This window comes from Pleurodeles waltl, chromosome 1_2, assembly GCF_031143425.1.
Source record: "Pleurodeles waltl isolate 20211129_DDA chromosome 1_2, aPleWal1.hap1.20221129, whole genome shotgun sequence".
In the NCBI taxonomy this organism is placed as follows: domain Eukaryota; kingdom Metazoa; phylum Chordata; class Amphibia; order Caudata; family Salamandridae; genus Pleurodeles; species Pleurodeles waltl.
Window position 1 is genome coordinate 69,745,923 of NC_090437.1, and position 21,945 is coordinate 69,767,867.

Here is a 21,945-nt window from a genome sequence, read left to right on the forward strand (position 1 = left end):
GTCTATCCCCTCTGGATCCTTGCCCAGCGTGCCAATGGATTTAGCAAAAGACTTCCATATGCTGTTTTGCTGGACCCCCTTGAACTTTTTCCATGCTTTCCTATGCTGTTTTTTTTCCCTTTCCGTAAGAGAGGCCTCGTTCGCTACATGTTCCTTAGTAACTTCTTCCACAGTCCCTCTCCTGGCAAGACTTGTCTTTTTGGTACCGGGACCTGGCCTACACTCAGTTAGACACAGATTCTTCTTCTGTTCTGGAGAATGATTATCCTGTGAGTTTTTGCTTTCTTTACTTTCTTGTAGTATATCAACTTCGTAGAGGGTGTCTTTCTTATCCACAGGGTTTCCTTGCACCATGTCATGCAAAGGTGATCTTAAGATCTGAGGGCGTGTGCCCTTACTTCTATCAAGATATTGTTTTAAATTTCTGAGATAAGAATGGTTTTGGGCCCTTTTTATCAAGTCATTCAATGCTTGACGGTTTTCATCAATACTCACTATGTGCACTGACAAGATATTAAGTAACTCTATCTCAGTGTCCAGTTTGTCGCCTTGAAATTGAATAGCTTCGGACATCGCATCCATGGTCGAGAAAAGAGTCTTCCACAAATCTCCTGAATCTCCAGCTGTTGGCAGTTCCACATTAACTTTAGCTCCCATTAGAGGGACCGGTGGACATTGGTCTCCTCTGGACGGACCAATGCAGTGTCTTGTATACATTCAGGCCCAGATTTACAAATAAACTAAGCAATACAGCACAGGAAGTGAAGTTACTGCTCTGCATGTACGGGAAAGAGAAGAACCATGCAATATTGTTAACGAGGTAGCAATAGTACTGTATTTCCCTCTTTCTAGTGATGGTGCACTTCATTTTGTTGTTGTGCAGGAAGGGGTCTCTTCCTGCACAAAAACTATCCTGAAAGGTACATTTCTGCATCTATGCTGCAGAATGTAGCACACATGGAAAGAGAAAAAACAAGGAGAAAAAAGATATTTCTACTTGTCGTGCGAACCTTAGGTAGGCACAGGATTCTGGGATTAATCCATATCTACAAGTCTTTGTAGATATGGATTTGCATCAAAATCCATGGGTGAATGCACAGGAACTGCCATGCACCACCCATGTAATGCTTCGGTGAAACAGAATAATCCATGGTAATACATGATATCACATTGAGGTGGCTTGTGTTACTTTTTATTACAACCCAACTCAATTTGTGATTTCCATTGTTTTAAATTTCACAGCAGAAGTCTTTGAATCAGACCTCTGTTAAAAAAAGCTATGCAAACCCAAGGTAAACTCTGGCCATTGACCCTTGAAACATGTCTATCTCTATATCTTCCTGAGTCACTTGTTTGTCAGTATGTAACCTGTTTCTTTTGTTGCACTGTGTGATCACCTGAGGGAGCACTCAGTGAACGCTTTTCAAATGATTTAATTGTATGCAATCACTATGTAGGTGTTGATTTAGTGATACTGCATGTATTAATTGCATTTTGGATGATTCACACAGTCATTGACTTATGAATCCCTGCTTAACTAAGCCCACAATAAACCATTGTTTTTGATGATGTAATTTGCCTCTGGTTCTTGATTGCCATTTAAGGTAACCCCTGTTTTTCTTTAATCCCAAACAAGACCTCAGTGCATTGGTGCTAGGCTGCCCCATCCTCAGTAAGTAATTAGTAGTCTGACACTATGAGATCATGAATATTATCAATCAACTAACATGGTCAACTTGGGATCCCTGCAATACAGAAGTATTAAACTATGTCAGTAGGCAGTCACTCCGATCACCACATGGTTTCACCAAGAGTTGCACTAAGAAACTGAGGAATGCCGCTCTAACCCTGCGCCTACACAAATGATTGATGATGCAGACGTTCTGTTCAATTTCAAGGCAATCGTTGCCCCATGAACCATTGCAAAAAATCTTGAAATTTGGTCACTCCACAACCTTTAGCCCGCATGGAAATAAAGAAATTCCTCTGTGCTCTTTCTGAGGGAACAAGATATCTCCAGTTGTCATGTCTCGGGTAATTTCTGAAAAGTTCCAGACACATTTTACTTGTTCTTAACACCAACAATGATGGGCTCAGGAAGATTGCGTTCATCAACACCGCAATCAAGGGTGTGGGCAGGTGTTATGCAGATGTGGTGCTCAGAAAGGCTGATATCTACTTGTGCAAGTGGGCTGGAGAGCACACAGATTATGAGGTGAATTTTTTGGTTTAGAACAAGTACGCAAGGACCCCGGGGGGGTGCAATAGAGAACTATTTTTAAGGAGAGAATGTATTTGGATTCTTAGACTGAGAGTGGTTGAAGAGGGCCTCAACACTAAGCATGAACTTGAATTGGGTTAACTGACAATTGCTGTTGGATGTATTTGAATTATGACTGTTTCATTTTGGGAATACTACATGCTCAGATTAACAATTCTAAAAGAGGGAAAAGAAACATTCTTTACAGTTATTTATTCTTTAAATTGGCCAATTTAGTAACATACTATTGCACTGCCAAGGTAATACTCGAGTCGAACGATCTGCCACTCTATATATAATTTTATATTCCATCACATCAATTCACTGGCAAGGCAACACACCAATCGTAATTTCTGCCACTCTATATATAATTTTATATTTTATCACATAAATCAAGGAGGAACTCCAGGATGTGCTGCTTTCACATTAGTTGAAGATGTATTTACATGCAAATTATTGACATAGCTGTTATAGTAATTCCTGAATATAGGTGGTTTGTTAAGAGTCTTTCTTTATTTAATTTGGTATTTCTTGTGATACACTTACAGGATGATATAATTTACTCTAATACATAATTTCAGTTTTGGAAACGAAATACATCTGTTTAGTGATACGCATTTCTGCTGATTACAAGCGAATACTTTATTTTTAGAATTGCTATTTTTTCTTTATTTAGCCATGACTGAGGAATAATCACAACTGAAGTAACGTATCGTAAAATGCGAAAGTTAAACATGTTGTTCACCAGACAAATAGTATTTATGGTTTAATATCGGGATAGACGTCTCCTATGTTTATGCTTTCAAGATGGCAGACACCTCTAAAGGCAAGCGTGTCCATCGTACATGTTTATGTTTATGTGTGGAGTTTTGAGAGCACGGTTAAGATGGAGTTGGGTTTAATTTCATGCGGACACGCCGTTCGGAACACTTGCCGATTACAGACTTCGTGACCGGATACTGGTGAGCCTCGTACGTGTGCTCTATACTTCTATGGCTATAACCGCTGTCCTTCATGAATTACTTACCCCTTTTGCTTCGGATGGTTAGAAAGCTTGGCATAATTAGGGGCGTTTACTAGATTTTAACCCCGAACATATTTGTAACTAAGGGCCTGTTGTAGCGGACAACAATGATACGTACTCTTCACTGAAATACATTAATTGGTGTTACAAAGATTTATTTTTTTCTTTTTGTTTACTTATTTGATGGATAATGATACAGAATGGAATACTACCAAGGAGTGCTTAGGATTTAATTTACAAGGATACTATTTTACATTGGTAAGAGAGCAACTATGGACACTATATTCATTATTTGCGAACTCCACGCAGCTGTTTCATTAATGTTTTTGATTCTGTTTATATTTGATTCTGCAGGAGATGATTGAGGAGATGGTTTGAATTAAGTTAATGAATAAGTTATGAAAACCCTTTAATAGGCAAGTCGTGATGTGGTGAACACTAGGTATTTTAATGTGTTTGATCACAGGCCTACATTTGTACTTTAAGGTGCTGGAGCATATACCTTGCTTTTGTGGATTCGGCAAATATTTTCTGGAATGCCTCGCTTGATTTAATAACAACAGTATTTCCTACACGGTGGTATCATGACAGTGGTACACTGGACACCACCCACCATCTCGGAATTCACCTTTAGTGTCTTTTCTCACTTATATTGCTCACTTTTTATAGATGATTACAGTTCTTCTTTTCTTTTGATATTTTTATATTTTTTTATATTTTTTTATTTTACACAGGCTCTTGTGCTTCCTTTTTATATATCATTTCAGATCAGCTATGGGTGTTATTTAATACAAAATTAACTATGGTTTGTGTCATAATTATACTGAATTATGTCAATTTTCACCCTTGAAAAATTCAAAGGGAGTATTGTTCGCATGACGAAACACGTGTTGGCTGGATGAACTGGATTGATTGAAATTAAAGAAGACTTCCAATAAAAACAAGTGGATTGACCAGACACTGATATACAAACTATTTTCTCTTTTTTTTATTTAACACGAGTGCCTTGGACTGCTTATTGATGAGGTGGAGAGGTTATCACCATAATGCAGAATTCCTGTCAGTGCAAAGTTCCTGATTGGTTCCTCAAGAGGCAAAATGAGATGGAAAGTATAACCAGGTCCTGACTAACAGTCTTGATAACAAACTCTGTGAAGATCTGGAACTTCTGAATAAGATCCTAGTTCACAGGGGACTGTACCACTTCTGGGGCTTGCATGTGTGAGGCCAGCACACAAGGATCACTGGAAAAAGAGGCTGAACCCTCCTCACTTTTCTTTTATCTAAGTCATCATTGGAAGCCTGCTGCAGGGAACTCTAGTGCCGCTCTGGTGGAGTGCACTCTGGGCATAGGCCCAACTCACACATGCCAATCATCTGGTGCTTTTCTTGACATTTCACATCATGACATTCTTCTGACACAGAGATCTCTGGTGGAAATAAGGGATCAGCCCCTGTCCTGTCAGCTCAGTTTCGGAAATGTGTCTTTTCCTATGATTTAACCAATGTATTCCTCTGACACAATCAGCTCTGTTCTCAATGATCTCTCCTTTTTTCAGGAACTTCGAGTTCCGTGGGTTAAGTCCTTTTTGCGGTTTCTAACTACCAAACCATAACCATAATTTCCGCTGATCAGGGCAATCTAAATTGAAAGTGCTGCACACTATTGTTAGTCTGTAAATACCATCAGTGAGTCAATCAGTAGCCACTGCTCCAATTTCAAAATATGAGTTCTGTGACCATACACAAGAGCCTCACCACCTTAGTTCTGCCTTTATGCATTTGTGCCATGTTGGGAGCACAATAATCATTGTCTCTCCTAATATATTATTAAGTGATTTGTTGTCAACACAGGCTGCAATCTGGCAAGAATTTTTAAATAGACATTGAAACTTTTAGTCAGCTGCTTGGTTTACTCTCCATGTTCAGATAGAAGTCAAATAGGGCGCTGAGAGATTTAGCCTTGTGCAAAATATTAGTATCAATATCGCTGATTGACATCAGTTTATGTGAAGATTTTATGTTTGATATGAAGTTCCATGAACCACTCCTTGTGGAATTGTTGTTACTCAACTTTGAACTTCATTGAGATGCCATTCAATTTTGTCAAATCATTGCAATTCAATTGAAAACTGGAAACACAATTTTAATTTTGACTGCATAAGAGTGAAACCACTGGCCGTTTTCATAAAGAGGTCATATAAGGCTTTTCAATACACACTGAACAAGATGGGTGATATTCCTTCATATTTGTGGTTGAGCTATGTGATTAAAATTAATGTAACGTTTTCAACCTCTCTTAGGACCTCATTAAGAGTTGGGTGTTTCACCTTGCATAATAACTCCAGGTGAAATATCCCAAGTCACAATCTGGCTCTCAGGACTTGGCAATTCTGAGTCCGACTACTCTAGACCTGAAAATTCCGGTCCAGGAGACACTGGGCCAGTCACTTTAGCTGCAGGGCCAGGGGCTGTGGGCAGCAGCATTGTCTGGCCCATGGCAACCACCTACAGCAATCAGAGAAGAGCCGACAGTGCTCCCTCAGGATAGGAGTAAACATGTCCCGCAGCCACCAGTCCACCCCACTAGCACCCAAGGCAGAGGTCTTCCATCTGTGAGGTGCGAGGAGTCATGGGAAGGGGGTCGTGCATTCCCAAGCCATACTGCTAGCACAAAAAGGATTTATGAAAAACTGCTCTCCTACTTTTCGTAAAATAACCATCATGGGGACGGTTAATTCCGATACTGTAAATGCTTCAGCTGAAGTGTCATTCATAGAGTGTCCTGTGCTTTGAAACCAAAGCCAGGCAGGCAGATAAACCACTTCCTGCCAGGGTGCCTCCTACCTGAAATAAATGCAAATGTGCGTTACTAGTTAATCTGCAAATGTAAAGGACGCTTGGGAGCCTGTACTGGCTTTAATAGATTAATCTTTCTGATAACAAAGATTTGTTCTTTTTGAGTGGTAGTATAACGGAGCTGTGATGTAAGTGCTTTTAATTGTATTTGTATTTACATAGCGCTTACTATCCCAAGAAGGTGTTGAAGGGGCAGTTCTGTAAAATAAAATGCATCATGCAGACTGTGTATTGCTAAAATCTATATATTTGGGAAGCACCATTTTATCATAAAGATTTAAATGCGTTTTATAGCAGTATATTTTATATTGCTTGTAATGCAAGTTTAAAATAATGACTTACATATTCCCAGTGCTTTCTGTCACAGGTTGTTACCTCATTGCACTAAAAATACACGTCACGATTTTCCACTGCACCACCCAAGATTTAATTGTTACACAGAGACCACTGCAGTGCATTAACTAATAGAGGTTTCATAACATATTATTGTGCATTTCCCAATGAGTAACACCTTTTTGTATTTAATTTTCTTTTAAGCTGTTTGTTATTTTATATGTAGTTACCCTGCGGTGAGACACCTAAAAAACGTACAGAATGTTTTGTTTTGGGTCACACCTTTGACCCCCACCTCCAAGCTCACTGACACCACCCCTACAACATGCAGTATCTCAGTTCCCATTTTTTTCAATGCACTTGGACTGCTGGTCAGCCTGGCTACCCATTCCTGTGCAGATGGTGGGAAGTTGACAATAATTAGAGCACTGTACTCCACACAGCACTGACACATCAGTGAGTACAGTTCACTCATCACACTATAGATGACACTGGTAACTCTGGCCTGGGAACTCAGCCGTGCTGGCTGAAGCAGTCTAAGCACAGCTGAGACTCTCTCAGGCCAGGCATAAGCGGCAGTTATGTTTCTTTTTCTTGCTGCTGCCTGTGTCTTCAGTTTGGTGCATGCCTCATTCAATCAATCAATCAATCAATCAGGGTTCTTATATAGCGCAACTGCTCACCCACAAAGGCCTCAGGCGCAACCAGTGATTTAATTTTGGGCTAAATTGAGCTCTGTATATGTGTGTTTTTTAATGTTAGAGGCACCATACTTTTAAACCGTAGAGGCATGCACTGTCCTACAGTACTGTGCTAGCTGCTGCCACAGCTGATCTCTTGCCCAGACAGTGCCTGCCTCAGCATATGTCTGCACCCCTGCAACTAGGCCATCTCTCACTCCCAGGCTGCATGCAAAATAAAAAAGCAGTGTGTTGCAGGTGCACACATTAATTAAGCCCTATGATGCATGGGGGCATAGCACAGGAAGTTATATGACTGGGTCAGGAAGCTCTATCATATAGTTCTCCATGCTCAGACTCTCAAAGCCCTCCAGCCTCCCCCACAAACATGACTGAAGCTAACAACATCAGGAAACTGACATAACTGGGAGTCACCCACAAACCTTTGGTTTGCTAAACACTGTTGAGTATTAGTATTATTTTTCTACTGTAAAAAAAAAATGCTGTGGGAATTGGGGGCATTTATGGTTGTTGATGATGAGGAGTACCAGGTTCTAGAATTTTTTGCAGGAGGGGGTCCTTAGGCCTAAAACTTTTTGTCAGGGGGGTCTTGACATCAAAAAGTTCGAAGAGTTCTGACCTAAGTGTAGTAATTGTGCAGAATCACAGAAGATTTGGCAATCCTTTATTCCAAGTATACCAAGTAGTAACTCCCAGGTTGCTACTTCTTCCTCTCCTCCCAAGCTTCTTCTCCTGCCCAGCCTTCCAATCAATAGAATGTCCCTCTACTTCACATTCCACTCCATAGTCACAAGCACTTTACTACACATCTTCCCCCTTGGAAATTAGGAATATACTTACAAGAAAATATTCTAAACTATATACAACCTATAAACATAGTCCATTTAGACCATATTAACTTTACACAAATTTCCAACACTCCATTCTCTACCATCATCCAATTTGGCTACCAAATTCATCACCCTCACCACTTTCTGAGGTTCACCAAACTTACTGTCACCCTTCTTTACAACACCACATTTTCTCACCACCACCAAATCACCCTTTTCCACACAAACATCCTTCACCCCTTCCTATTGTCATACTATGACTTATTACATTCCTGTGAGCTCACAACTCTAGCTTTCATGCCTTCGTCATCAACCCACACTTGTTTCTTTTCTTGCAAACACCACGGAGACTCTTTGGTTGCCAGTTCTCTGCCTTTCAGAGCAACAAAACGTGATACACCAGTTACTGAATGAGGAGTTACTCTATGTGCCCATATCATCTTATTCAACTCCACCCTCCAATTCAATCCATTGGCCAATGACAGTTGAATATTTTCCATGACAATCCTATTCACTCTCTCCACTAAACCATTTGCTTGTGGTCTTTATAGTGCCACCCTCTCGTGTTTAATTCTCAGCCAGCAAAAAAATGTGTCATAGTTGCAGAAACCAACTGTACTCCATTGTCTGTTATAATGATCTTAGGTACTCCTTCTTCCAGAAATGCATGCTTAAGAAATTCAATGACTTTAATAGTTGTGATTTGCTCCACACTTTTGACCATGATCCACTTACTATGATAATTCACCAAAATTATCAGGAACCGATTCCTTCTGCCAAGTTTGTCCACTGGACCATGGAAATCTAACGCCAATTTTTCCCAGGGTTTATCAGGAAACTGCATACATCCTAAAGGTGGTTGCCTAACAAATTTCGCCTTATCACTATTTCTACAGGCCTGACAATCATTCACAACCATCCCAACGTCCTTATCCATCCCTGGCCACCAATAGTACTGCTGCAACCTCCTCTTCATCATGCTTCTCTCTAGGTGTCCCTAATGAACAATTTTTATCAACCTTGCCCTCAGTTTCACAGGAGGAACAATTCTATCATGCCTCAACACTTTCTCTCCTTGCACACTCAATTCATTCTTAACCTCTACATACTGCCTCAAATTTCCTTGCCACACTCCAAGATTCTCATCTGAACAACTTATAAACTTTGTCAAGTCACTATACTCCATATCGTCCCATAGCTAGTTCTCCACTAATTGGCAATATCTCCACTTCCATTTCACATATCTCATCCTGATCATCATCAATCGGCATACGTGACAAACAATCAGCCAACACGTTTTTTTTACCTCTCACAAATTCCACCACAAAATTAAACTCCATGATTGATATCAACCGTCTGGAAATACGTGGTGTTATGCTTCCTTCCAATCCTTGTCCACATTTAAAAATCTGTAATAAGGGCTTGAGGTCTGTTCAAAGTACAAAAGGTAATCCCCACAAATAGTACCTATAATGGCTTATGCCCCAACAACAGGCTAATGCCTCTTTTTCTATGGCAGAATATGAAATCTCGACACCACGATGCAAACCCAATATTTTCTCCTCATCGCCTTCTATTTGTATCAATACCGCACCAACCCCACACTGCTAGCATTAGTTGTTACAATTGTTTTCTTTGTTACATCGAAGTGCCCCCAATTTTGAGCACTAGCAATCGACTCTTTAATTTTAGCAAACGCCCTCTGACACTCAACGTTCCATTCAAATGCCTCAACCTTCTTCAGCATAATCCTCAGAGGTTCAACAAGATCTGCAAAATTATGCACTAACTTAAAACAGTACTCTGCCAACCCTAGAAACGATCTAAGCTGATCCTTACTACCAGGTTCCAGAGCTTCACTAATGGCCTTCACCATACTTCTTTTAGGTTTGATTCCTTCTGGTGATATTTTGTGTCCTAAATAATTTACACAATCTTTCCTCAATTGACATTTCTCTTTCTTGACAGTCAACCCACACTTTTCAATTCTTTCCAACACCTTCACTAACAATTCATCATGTTCGTCAAATGACTTGCTCACTACGATGATGTCATCCTAGAAGCATAATACATTGTCCAAACCCTTAAAAATATTCAGCATTATCCGCTGAAATACAGCAGATGCTGACGCTAAGCCAAACGGCATCCTACAATAACGGTAAGCTCCCATAGATGTTACAAAAGAGGTCAGGTGATGGGATTCAGTATGCAAATTGACTTGATGATATACTGCAGACATATCTAATACACTAAGGGGGTCATTCCAACCTTGGCGGTAAAAGCCGCTTACCGCTGTCAGAAGACCGCCAACATACCGCCGCGGTAAACCGCCACGGTCATTCTGACCCACAACAGGCAAACCGCCAAAATACAGACATCCACAAAAGTCCGCCACACCAAAGGCTAGCGAGAAACTGGCGATGACCAAACCTCCACCGTCACACCAACAGAAATACGCCCACACTATCACGACACGCGCTCAAAATACACACACATTTACAAAACACATCCACATTGGACAATTACAAATACACACACCTGGTACACATACACACACCACTCCCAAACACCCAACACAATATAAAACACACACCCACATCACCCACAAACACCCACTTCTACAGAATCGGGACCACGCACTGAGAAAAAGAGAACTGAGCACCCAGACGCGCATTTAACTTTCACCCAGCAATATTTCCACGCACTTCACACAACACACCAATACACATCACCACACAATCCACCCCACACCACCCCATGGCACCGCAAAGACACCCCAGGTTCTCCGAGGATGAACTCAGGGTCATGGTGGAGGAAATTGTACAGGTAGAGCCACAGCTCTTCGGGACACAGGTGCAGCACACCACCATTGCCAGGAAGATGGAGCTATGGAGCAGAATAGTCGATAGGGTCAACGCTGTGGGACAACACCCAAGAAATCGGGACGACATCAGGAAGCGGTGGAACGACCTACGGGGGAAGGTGCGTTCAATGGTATCCAGGCACAACATCGCAGTGCAGCGGACTGGCGGCGGACCCCCACCTCCTCCCCCAGAATTTACAACATGGGAGGAGCAAGTCTTGGCGATCCTGCATCCTGAGGGCCTCGCAGGAGTATCTGGAGGAATGGACTCTGGTAAGTCTCATCTTCACTACTTCATCCTCCCCACCCCACCAGCATGCCAACTCATACCCCCACCCTCACCCTCACCCCCATCACATCCTGCTCCTTGCAAATGTCTCCACATCACAGCCCACCCATCCCAACACCAAGCCCTGCATGCGACCAAAAAGCATGGACACCCATCACCAAAGCATGCCCACTGCACATACCCATCCCCCACCAAATCACCATCACAATAGCCCCCACACGGGAATGCCAGCACTGGGGTACAAGGGCACCCACCCATTACACGCTATGGCACACACAAATGCAATAACCATACTTTTATACCCCTGCAGGACCCGAACGCCACGTCACTGCGCAGGAGGGTCCACAAATGTCCACTCCACCCCCAGAAGAGCCCCACAGTGAGGACAGCACCTCTGTCGACCTGGATCTAGATGACCAGCCCGGCCCATCGGGGACCTCGGGACAGTCGGTTCCCCTCAGACAGCCACAGCCCATAGCAGACCTTCCCCCCTCTGGGAACACCAGCACAGCACCCACCCATCGGGCCCATACCTCAGTCCCCAGGACACGTCAATCAGCAGTGTGTCCACCACTACAGGGCACCCAGGTTAACCCACCACCCCAACAACACCAGGGACCTGGGGGCAGTGGTAGTGGGCACACGGTCCAGGGGACAGAGGCCCAGGGAAACAGGGGAACTGGGAGGGCTGCTGTGCGATGGGGGGGACAGGCCCAGGGAACCCACTCTCCACGAGGCCCTCTCCTCCATCATGGGAGCCTACCACCACTCCCAGGAGACGATGGCGACGGTACTGGCCAGGTTTCAGGAGACCCAGCGCATGCAGGAGGAACAGTATTTGGGGTTCAGGGAGGAACTACGAAACATCAGTTCCGCCCTGGCCACCATTGTAGGGGCTCTGAATCAGGTAGTCACCACATTGCGGGACACTGTGGCAGGACAAAGGGCCCCTGACACTAGCATGGACCAAGAACTGCCTACCACCTCTGCCGGCGCTAGTGGACAGGAGGCCCGCCACAGGACCAACAGGCCACTAGCACCCCACCCCCTGCAGAAGGATAACCACCGCGCAAGCGAGCCCTGAGATCCAGGAAGAAGACAGAGTAAGATGTCCAAGACCCCCGCCAGGAAAGGATACCTCCCTGATTGTCATCCCACTGTCCCACATTGACACCCTGTCCATTCTTATACTGCTCATGCTCCACTTTCCACAGGCATTTGGACATTGCACCTGTGAGACTAATAGTCTGGACTCTGCCATGGACAATCCTCCACTATCACCCCTCACCGATTTGCAATCACCCACCAATATAGAGCACTGAAATAAACATAGTTATTGCACAAAACAATCAGGAGTCTGGCTGTGATTTTGTACTAATGTATTAGACATTACCGTCCGAAAATGCATATTTACATTGTGATACCAACATACCACTGTCACACAGCTGTAGTCCATGGGGAAACAAAGCAGATGTCACTCACTGGGGGCCACATCTCTGAAATTGGAAGGGAAAGTCACAACTCAGTTACCATACACTGGGGGAAAAGGTCAGACAGTAGAGAGGTAGTAGGGGTTAAGTATATGTAATATGACGGGTTGGACTCTTACCTGTGTGTCATTGAAAATACTGCTGTATTACTGTGTTCCTGTTGTCTATGTCGTCCTCTTCGGCTTCCTCTTCTTCACTCTCCACAGGCTCCACAGCTGCTACAACACCACCATCTGGACCATCCTCCTGCAGAAAAGGCACCTGGCGTCGCAAAGCCAGGTTGTGAAGCATACAGCAGGCCACGATGATCTGGCACACCTTCTTTGGTGAGTGCAATAGGGATCCACCTGTCATATGGAGGCAGCGGAACCTGGCCGTCAGAAGGCCGAAGGTCCGCTCGATCACCCTCCTAGTTCTCCCATGGGCCTCATTGTACCGTTACTCTGCCCTTGTCCGGGGATTCCTCACTGGGGTCAGTAGCCAGGACAGGTTGGGGTAACCAGGGTCACCTATTAGCCACACACGGTGCCTCTGGAGTTGACCCATCACGTAAGGGATGCTGCTATTCCGCATGATGTACGCGTCATGCACAGAGCCAGGGAACTTGGCATTAACATGGGAGATGTACTGGTCTGCCAAACACACCATCTGTACATTCATAGAGTGATAACTCTTTCTGTTTTTGTACACTTGTTCACTCCTGCTGGGGGGTACTAAAGCCACATGGGTCTCATCAATGGCACCTATGATGTTGGGGATATGTCCAAGGACATAGAAATCACCCTTCACTGTAGGCAAATCATCCACCTCAGGGAAAACAATGTAGCTCCGCATGTATTTCAGAAGGGCAGACAACACTCTGGACAACACCTTGGAAAACATAGGCTGGGACATCCCTGATGATATGGCCACTGTTGTTTGAAATGACCAACTTGCAAAGAAATGGAGTACTGACAGCACCTGCACTAGAGGTGGGATCCCTGTGGGTTGGCGGATGGGTGACATCAGGTCTGGCTCCAGCTGGGCACACAGTTCATGAATAGTGGCTCGGTCAAGCCTGTATGTCAGTATGACATGTCTTTCCTCCATTGTCGACAGGTCTACCAGCGGTCTGTACACGGGAAGATTCCTCCATCTCCTCGCATGTCCCAGCGGACGGTGCCTATGTAGGACAACAGCGAGCACAGAGTCAATCAGCCCACAGGTACGTTACCACAGTTTGCACCAAACACAATTCCCAATGGATTGAATGGTTTGTAGGAGTGTTGATGCAAGGCCTAGGTATGTGTGACGCAGTTAAAAGTAAGCCATGTGGGCCCTTGAAATGGCGGCTGCCTGACCTGTGAAGTGTGACAATGGGATGTGAGGTCAATGCACTGGCGTGGCACACCGTGGCGGTAGGCGGTCGAAGACCGCGGCGTAAAGCAGCATTGGTTAACATTGAACCCTATGGGTCTCAGGAGCCAATGACGATGTGCGCCGGCGGTCGCGGTACGCACCGCCGCGGTACGCACCGCTGCGGGCTTGACCGCCATTTTCTATCGGCTTAATCACTCGATACCTGATCTTCGACAGGAGAGGACCTACACTGCAAGTGCTGCTGTGACCTCGGTCTGGAAGAGACAATGGCTCATGCGACTGGGGAAAGGGCCCCTGCCTTCACTGCTCAGGAATTGGAGAAACTCGTGGATGGGGTCCTTCCCCAGTATGCGCTACTCTACGGTCCTCCAGACCAACAGGTAAGTACACATGGACCATGCTTTGTGGGCAATGCCTGTGTTGAGTCGGGTGGATGAAAGATGGTGGGGAGGGGAGCGAATGAGGCATGCATCAGACGACGGATGACAGGATGTGCCACATGGCAAGGGTAGGGATGGGGGGCCACTCACATTGAGGGTGCAGAAGGTGATGACTCTTTTTCTCCCCCTGTACATTTCACATAGGTCAGCGCCCACCAGAAGATAGCCATTTGGCGTGCCATCGCCAAGGACGTCCGGGCCCTGGGGGTCCACCACAGACGGGGCACCCACTGCCGGAAGAGATGGGAGGACATCCGACGCTGGAGCAGGAAGACGGCGGAGGCTCAGCTGGGGATGGCCTCCCAACGTTGGAGGGGTTCCAGTCGTACTTTGACCCCCCTGATGTCCCGGATCCTGGCGGTGGCATACCCCGATTTGGATGGGCGCGTGAGGACATCACAGCAGACACAAGGGGGTGAGTACAACCTCATTCTGCTGACTTTGCGCGCAGTGGAGGTGTCTGGGTGGGGGAGGAGGGCTGTGGGTATCCCTAGGCCAGGGCGATTTCTGTAGGCTAGGCCCCTCCGTAAGGCATGGCCCTGTGCCCTCACCCCCCACCTCTGTAGGGTGCCAAGTACAGTTATCCATGGCCCTGTGTCATCTATGTGTGTAGTTGTCGTCCATAGGCTTGTAGGCCATATCACACGGATTGAGTAGTGGACCCCAAGTGCGCGGCGTAGTGCAGGGGGCTTCTGTGTCTGTCCTCTCCGCCAACTGTGTCGCCAATGCATGCACTCAACATGTCTTTATTCCCCCCCCCCCTTTTTTGTGGTCTTCCTGTTCATGTGTGCATTAGCATCATCAGGCGGAGGAGAAGTGGCATCGGAGCACGAGGGAGCTGCATCCCACATGGCCCTGGAGGGCCATGCAACAGATTCCGAGTACACCAGTGGGACGGAGGGCGAGGGGAGCTCCACAGCGGGGACTTGTGCAGCCATTAGTGACACGGACTTGTCCTCTGAAGGGAGCTCCCTTGTGGTGGCGGCAACATCCGTGCCCCCCGCAACAACAGGTACAGCCGCCACCCAGCGCACCAGCACGGCCCTCCCAGCAGCCCCTCAGCGTTTGCCCCGTGCCCGCTCACCCAGAAAGGTGGGCATCTCCTTCGCCCCAGGCACCTCAGGCCCTGCCCCTGTCACCCCTGCTGCCCTCAGTGAGGAGGTCATTGACCTCCTGAGGATGCTCATTGTTGGCCAGTCTACCCTTTTGAATGCCATACCATTTACACGTCCCCTGTGTCCTCTCCCACTGTGTCTGTGACCCCCTCTTCCAAGCTACACAAACGCAGGCAGCCACCCACCCAACAGCCATCCACCTCACAACAGCATCCAGCCCAAGCACCTGCACCCAAAGACACCAGACTGAAGACTTCTACAACCACAACCTCTTCCTCCACTCCCATACCCACTACACCTACCCGTCCCTCTGTTCCTAAATTGGTTTTCCTTTCCAAACTTGACCTCTTTCCTACAACTCCCCCACCCCGTCCATCTCATAGGACTCCAGTCAGCACCTCAGCCACCACAAAAGCGGGACCTGGAATGACAGTGTGCCATGGACTGTGGAGTTCCCCACCCTCAAGGGCAGCCAGTTCAGGAAGGAGCCAAGGCACGGCCAGCCCACCCCCGGTAAAACATCCTAAGATTCTCAGTGGCCGGCGCGAGAGGCCGAAGACACCAGGGACCAAAATCCCGACCATGGCTCCGGCAGGAAGTGTGGTGCCACCTGGCACACCGCCAAGGTGGGGAAGGGCCACAGGCGAACAGGGAAGGCTGGGAAGGGCAGCACGCCCGACAAGTCCGCCAGCAGCCCAGCTGGCCAGGAGGGCCCCGCCTGCCCCATCCCAGGTGGGCAGGAGGACACCCACAGGCCCGGTACTGCAGCCCAGGAGGGCCCCGCCAGCCACACGACAGATGGGCAGGAAGGCACCGCCAGCCACAGGTCAGGTGGCGAATGACCTCCATGCCATGGCCGGATCCGCTGAGCTGGACACTCATCCGATGCACCGCTGCACTGTGCACCGCCGTCTCAAGCACCGCTGAACAGGGCCCTTCATCTCAAGCACCGCTGCACTGTGCACCGCCGTCTCAATCACCGCTGAACAGGGCACCGCCGTCTCAAGCACCGCTGCACTGTGCACCGCCGTCTCAAGCACCGCTGAACAGGGCACCGCCGTCTCAAGCACCGCTGCACTGTGCACCGCCGTCTCAAGCACAGCTGAACAGGGCCCTTCATCTCAAGTACCGCTGCACTGTGCACCGCTGTCTCAAGCACCGCTGGCCCATTGGCGGAAGGGGCAGGCCCGCCTCTGTGTCGGGCAGGGCTGCACGAAGCACTCTGGGCACCAGTCCCCCTCCAGAACCAGTGGAGACTGTTATCCACTTGTGAGACTGTGGCTTTGCACTCCCCAGGATGGTACAGTGGGCAAGCCACCCACTGTAGAGACTTGAGAGACTGTGGCTTTGCACTCCCCAGGATGTAACAGTGGGCAAGCCACCCACTGTAGAGACTTGAGAGACTGTGGCTTTGCACTCCCCAGGATGTAACAGTGGGCTACCCACCCACTGTAGAGACTTGAGAGACTGTGGCTTTGCACTCCCCAGGATGGAACAGTGGGTAACCCACCCACTGTAGAGACTTGAGAGACTGTGGATTTGCACTCCCCAGGATGGAACAGTGGGCTACCCACCCACTGTAGAGACTTGAGAGACTGTGGCTTTGCACTCCCCAGGATGTAACAGTGGACAACCCACCCACTGTAGAGACTTGAGAGACTGTGGCTTTGCACTCCCCAGGATGGAACAGTGGGCAAGCCACCCACTGTAGAGACTTGATAGACTGTGGCTTTGCACTCCCCAGGATGGAACAGTGGGCAACCCACCCACTGTAGAGACTTGAGAGACTGTGGATTTGCACTCCCCCTGGATGGAACAGTGGGCAAGCCACCCACTGTAGAGACTTGAGAGACTGTGGATTTGCACTCCCCAGGATGTAACAGTGGGCAACCCACTCACTGTAGAGACTTGAGAGACTGTGGCTTTGCACTCCCCAGGATGGAACAGTGGGCAACCCACCCACTGTAGAGACTTGAGTGTCTGTGGCTTTGCACTCCACAGGATGGAACAGTGGCCATGGAGGCCCATCGTGGATCTGGCGTTGTGGACTCATCTGGCTGAGGTACCCCCCCTTCCCTTCCCCCTGAGGTGCCTGTAGTTTTGCTATCTGATGCCCCTGCAGTGTTCTCTCCGTTGGAGTCAGGTATCCTGTGTGGGCTTTGCCCATGTGATTTGGGCCCAGTGGTCCACGGACAATGCCTGCTACAATGATCGGACTTTAAAATGTATGTATATAAAGGTTTTAGATGTGTGATATATTTTTAAGCCAGTGATACAATATATTCCAATGTTTAGAATCATTTCCTTTTGTCTTTGCATTCTTCTGGGGGGTTTGGGGGGGTAACTGTGATGTGTTGCTATGCATTGATGTGTGTGTTGTAGTGGGTGAGGGTGGGGGTGGGTGTGTCGCGTATGTGTGTCCACGTAATTTTTTCCCTCCCCCCTCCCTTGTGTCGTAGGTGCAGTACTCACTGTTGTCTTCTGCGCCGGCGTTCGTGCTCCTGGTAGAGGAGCAGGTAGGCAATCGCTGGGAGGATGTGGAGTTCGGGTTCCATGCTGTCCAAATTCCTCGTGGGGTGTATGGAGGTGAGCGTTTTCCGTTCGAAATGGCTGTTTCCGCCGTGTTTTTATCGGCGGGGCTACCGCCCCGGAAAAGGTGGCGGATTGGTAGGTTGTGATGGGGTGGGCGGTACATTGACTCTCGCCTGTCTGTTGGCAGTGACCGTCGCGCTGTTTGTTTGTCCCGCCGTGGCGGGCGGTGTGTTGAAGTGGCGGTCTCTGTTGGAGGTTTCCGCCAGGGTCGGAATTCCATTTTTTTTACCGCCAGCCTGTTGGCGGTTTAGCCGCAGGTTTAACACCGACTGCCAGGGTTGGAATGACCACCTAAATACCTTACGACCGCTCATCATGCTCAACATTTCATTGATATTCGGTAAAGGCTGCCTATCCACCCAAATGTTTCTATTTAGGTCTCTCAAATCAATACATAAACAAATTTTGTTTCCCTCCTTTGGTGCTACTACAATGGGCGCCAACCACTCAGATGATTCAATTGGTTCTATTATCTTCTCCTCCAGCAACCTACTCAGTTCATGTTGAAGTGGTTCTCTCATCATGAATGGCACCGGTCTTACCTTATGTACCACCGGTACTGCATTAGTTTTCAAAATTATTCGGTGCGTAAAACCCTTCAACTTACCCAACTTGTTATTAAAAACCTTAGGAAATGTATCCATCAATTTCTCGCACCATTGTACATCCGCCTCCTGACTTTCCATACAACCCATTTGCTCCACCACTATGACCAGTTCTGTTGCATTGGGATCAAGTACAATACCCAAATCCTTTTGGTGTCTCCATCCTAAAAGGTTTGATCCTTCTTCAGTGATATATATCTTTCCATGCAAACCCTTATTTTTTAAATTAATGTCCATCCAGCATATTCCTATAATTTCAATTCTTTTACCCATAGAACCAACTGCCTTTACATGAGGCTTCTGCAGGTTCTCGAAGATTTCCTTTAAGACGTCTTTGTATACCTCCTTAGATAACAGTGTGAATAAACTGCCTGAATCCACCAGCACCCTTACCACCTTACCAGATCCAAGTATTGCATTGCAATGTATTTTTTCTACATCTAAAACATGTGATGCTCATATTCTTCTTCTCCGTAATTCTCGCTGAAGCATTTTCAATCATTTTCTCTTGCTTCTTGGATTTAAATTCATTCACCTCAACAGTAGTTTCTTTATTAGAGCCTCTGATATAGTTCTTGGTTATGTCAATCTCCTTCATCCAAGCATCCGTGTGTTCCATGCTTCTCGCTATTTGCATGGATTCCTCCAACGAAGGATCCATCGATAACAACTTTTCTTTCACCTTCTTGTTATTCGTGCAGCGTACTATTTGATCTCATATTAAAGAATCACGGAAGTCACATGTCACCAATAATCCCCCCAAAGCTGCAAAAAAAGACATTGGCCCTAATTATGACCCTGGCCGACGGTGGAGAAGTGGCGGTAATACCGCCAACAGGCCGGTGGAAAAAAAATTGAATTATGACCATGGCGGTTACCGCCATGGTCATCCGCCACTTCTCCATTCCGACCGCCAGGGCGGAGATGACCGGTGGGCTGGAGACTTCGGTCTCCAGCCAGGCGCCCATCACCAGACCGCCGGTGGTATCGTGACCCTGCATACCGCCATGGATTTCTTGGGGTTTGGAACCGCCATGCAATCCATGGCGGTAGACACTATCAGTGCCAGGGAATTCATTCCCTGGCACTGATAGGGGTCCCCCTCACCCCGAGTCCTCCCCCCACAGCCCCCACCCCCCTGACGCCCCCCAAAGGTGGCAGGACCCCCCTCCCCACCCCTACCCCAACATTGGAACACCCCCCCAACCGACACGCATACAGACACTGCCAATATACATACCCACACACATACCAACAAACATACCAACAGACACACACACAGTCATACATGCACACATACATACACATTCATACAGACATACAAACAGACAGAGACGCACACATTTTCAAACACACAACACCCCCGCATGCATGCATGCACTCACACACCCCCTCTACATACTCACACGCACACCCTTAAGAACGCACACAACACCACTGCAACCCCCTCCCCTAACGGACGATCAACTTACCTTGCCCGTTGATCCTCCGGGAGGGGACAGGATCCATGGGGGCTGCTCCGCCCCCAGCACCCTTCACCAGAACTCCGCCACGTATGGCTGCTGGCGGCTCTCCGTCCGAAAAAGGACAGAGGGCTGCCAGCAGTCATAATTCGCTGAGCGGAAAACCGCCTGCACTGGCGGTCTTTAGCACGGCGGTTCCTTGGTGGTCTTTGAAAAAGACCGCCAAGGTCGTAATGACCCCCATAATGTCCTCATCATGACCCTGGGTACGGGAGAAAAATGTATGATGTTCAAATACCGTACTTATCTTTGGAGTAAAATGTTTCTCCAGCATTTGTAATGACATTTCATAGACATTAATTGGTTGACCATCTCCCGTACCTAAAGGTATCTCTGGCGAATCATCATAAATTCCTCTACCCTCAGTTCCCAAATGGTGCAGCAAAATCGCTTGTTTCCTGACCGGATTATATTTATCCCCAGCTATAGTACGTAGTAAATATGTTCTTCCATCTTTTCCATGTTATAGTTGGTTCCCCTGGTAAAGGTAGAAAACATGTTGTGCAGAAATATTTTGTTCAGCCATACCTGTAAGAAATTTAAAATAACAAACTACCACAAAATACTAATATAACAATCTAAATTAACAAACTAAAATAACAATCTAAAATAACAATCTAAATTAACAATCTAAAATAACAATCTAAATTAAAAATATTATTAATTAAAACTATAAGCAACTTCCTATTGCTGTTAAGGTTACTCTCCTTTTTCTATTCGGCTCACTTTCTCTGTAGCCCTTCTCTAGTTTCTTCCTGCATTACCACGAACACTCGTAACTCCAGGAGATTCCCGTTGCTTCACTTATAGATCAATGAAGTTGATCACTTTACCATGATTCCTCTGTAAGTCCTCCAAGGCTTAAATATCTGCCTAATGCGACCATGCGGAAACGTTGAAAAGAAAAAAAACCTGAGTGCGACGCAAAAAAAAAATGTATGCACTCGCACCCCGTCCCGCTCTATGCAGTATGAGGTACGCAGTGTTTTCTTTCAATTTAACAGCGAGTGTATATCGGCAAGATGCAGTAAGAGATGTGCACGTGTAATGTCTTTTTTTCAATATAATGGCATGCGTGAATTTAACCGATAACACGCTGCCAATACACACATGCTGTTTGTATTTCAATTGCTGATGCGCAAGTTTTTAACTGGTAGCAGCATCCATTTTCCTCTGTTTTTCCATAACACGCATATAGGTGAAATTATTGTCCAAAGAAGATATAAGCAGAGAAAGGGAAGTAAAAAATGATGAAGAAGAGGTTGAGCTTTACAATGCTCACATGCAGGCCAATCACAACTACGGAGCGGCAAACACAATTCAAATAAACTCACAGATTGTACCGCCTCCGTCCAAATATTTTTCTTCACTCTATATTCTTTTGATTTTCTTTCTTCACTGTCCCTCCAACACTGCAGCTTTTGATCTTCTCTTTATTCTCCAGGGGTTGGGAGTTATGAAGTTTTCTCTGCCCCCTGCACCGAGTCCCTCTTCGCCAATTATGTAGTAATTGTGCAGAATCACAGAAGATTTGGTAATCCTTTATTCAAAATATACCAAGTAGTAAAATGAGGATAAGTCCCAGGTTGCTCCTTCTTCCTCTCCTCCCAAGCTTCTTCTCCTGCCCAACCTTCCAATCAATAGAATGTCCCCCTACTTCAC

The 21,945-nt window shown here is 46.6% G+C and overlaps 1 pseudogene; it reads left to right on the top strand.

Annotated features, from left to right (window-relative positions):
- Positions 1–2,025: 2,025 nt before the first annotated feature.
- On the top strand, positions 2,026–4,545 carry LOC138295336 (small ribosomal subunit protein uS13-like; annotated as a pseudogene).
- The last annotated feature ends 17,400 nt before the right edge of the window (positions 4,546–21,945 follow it).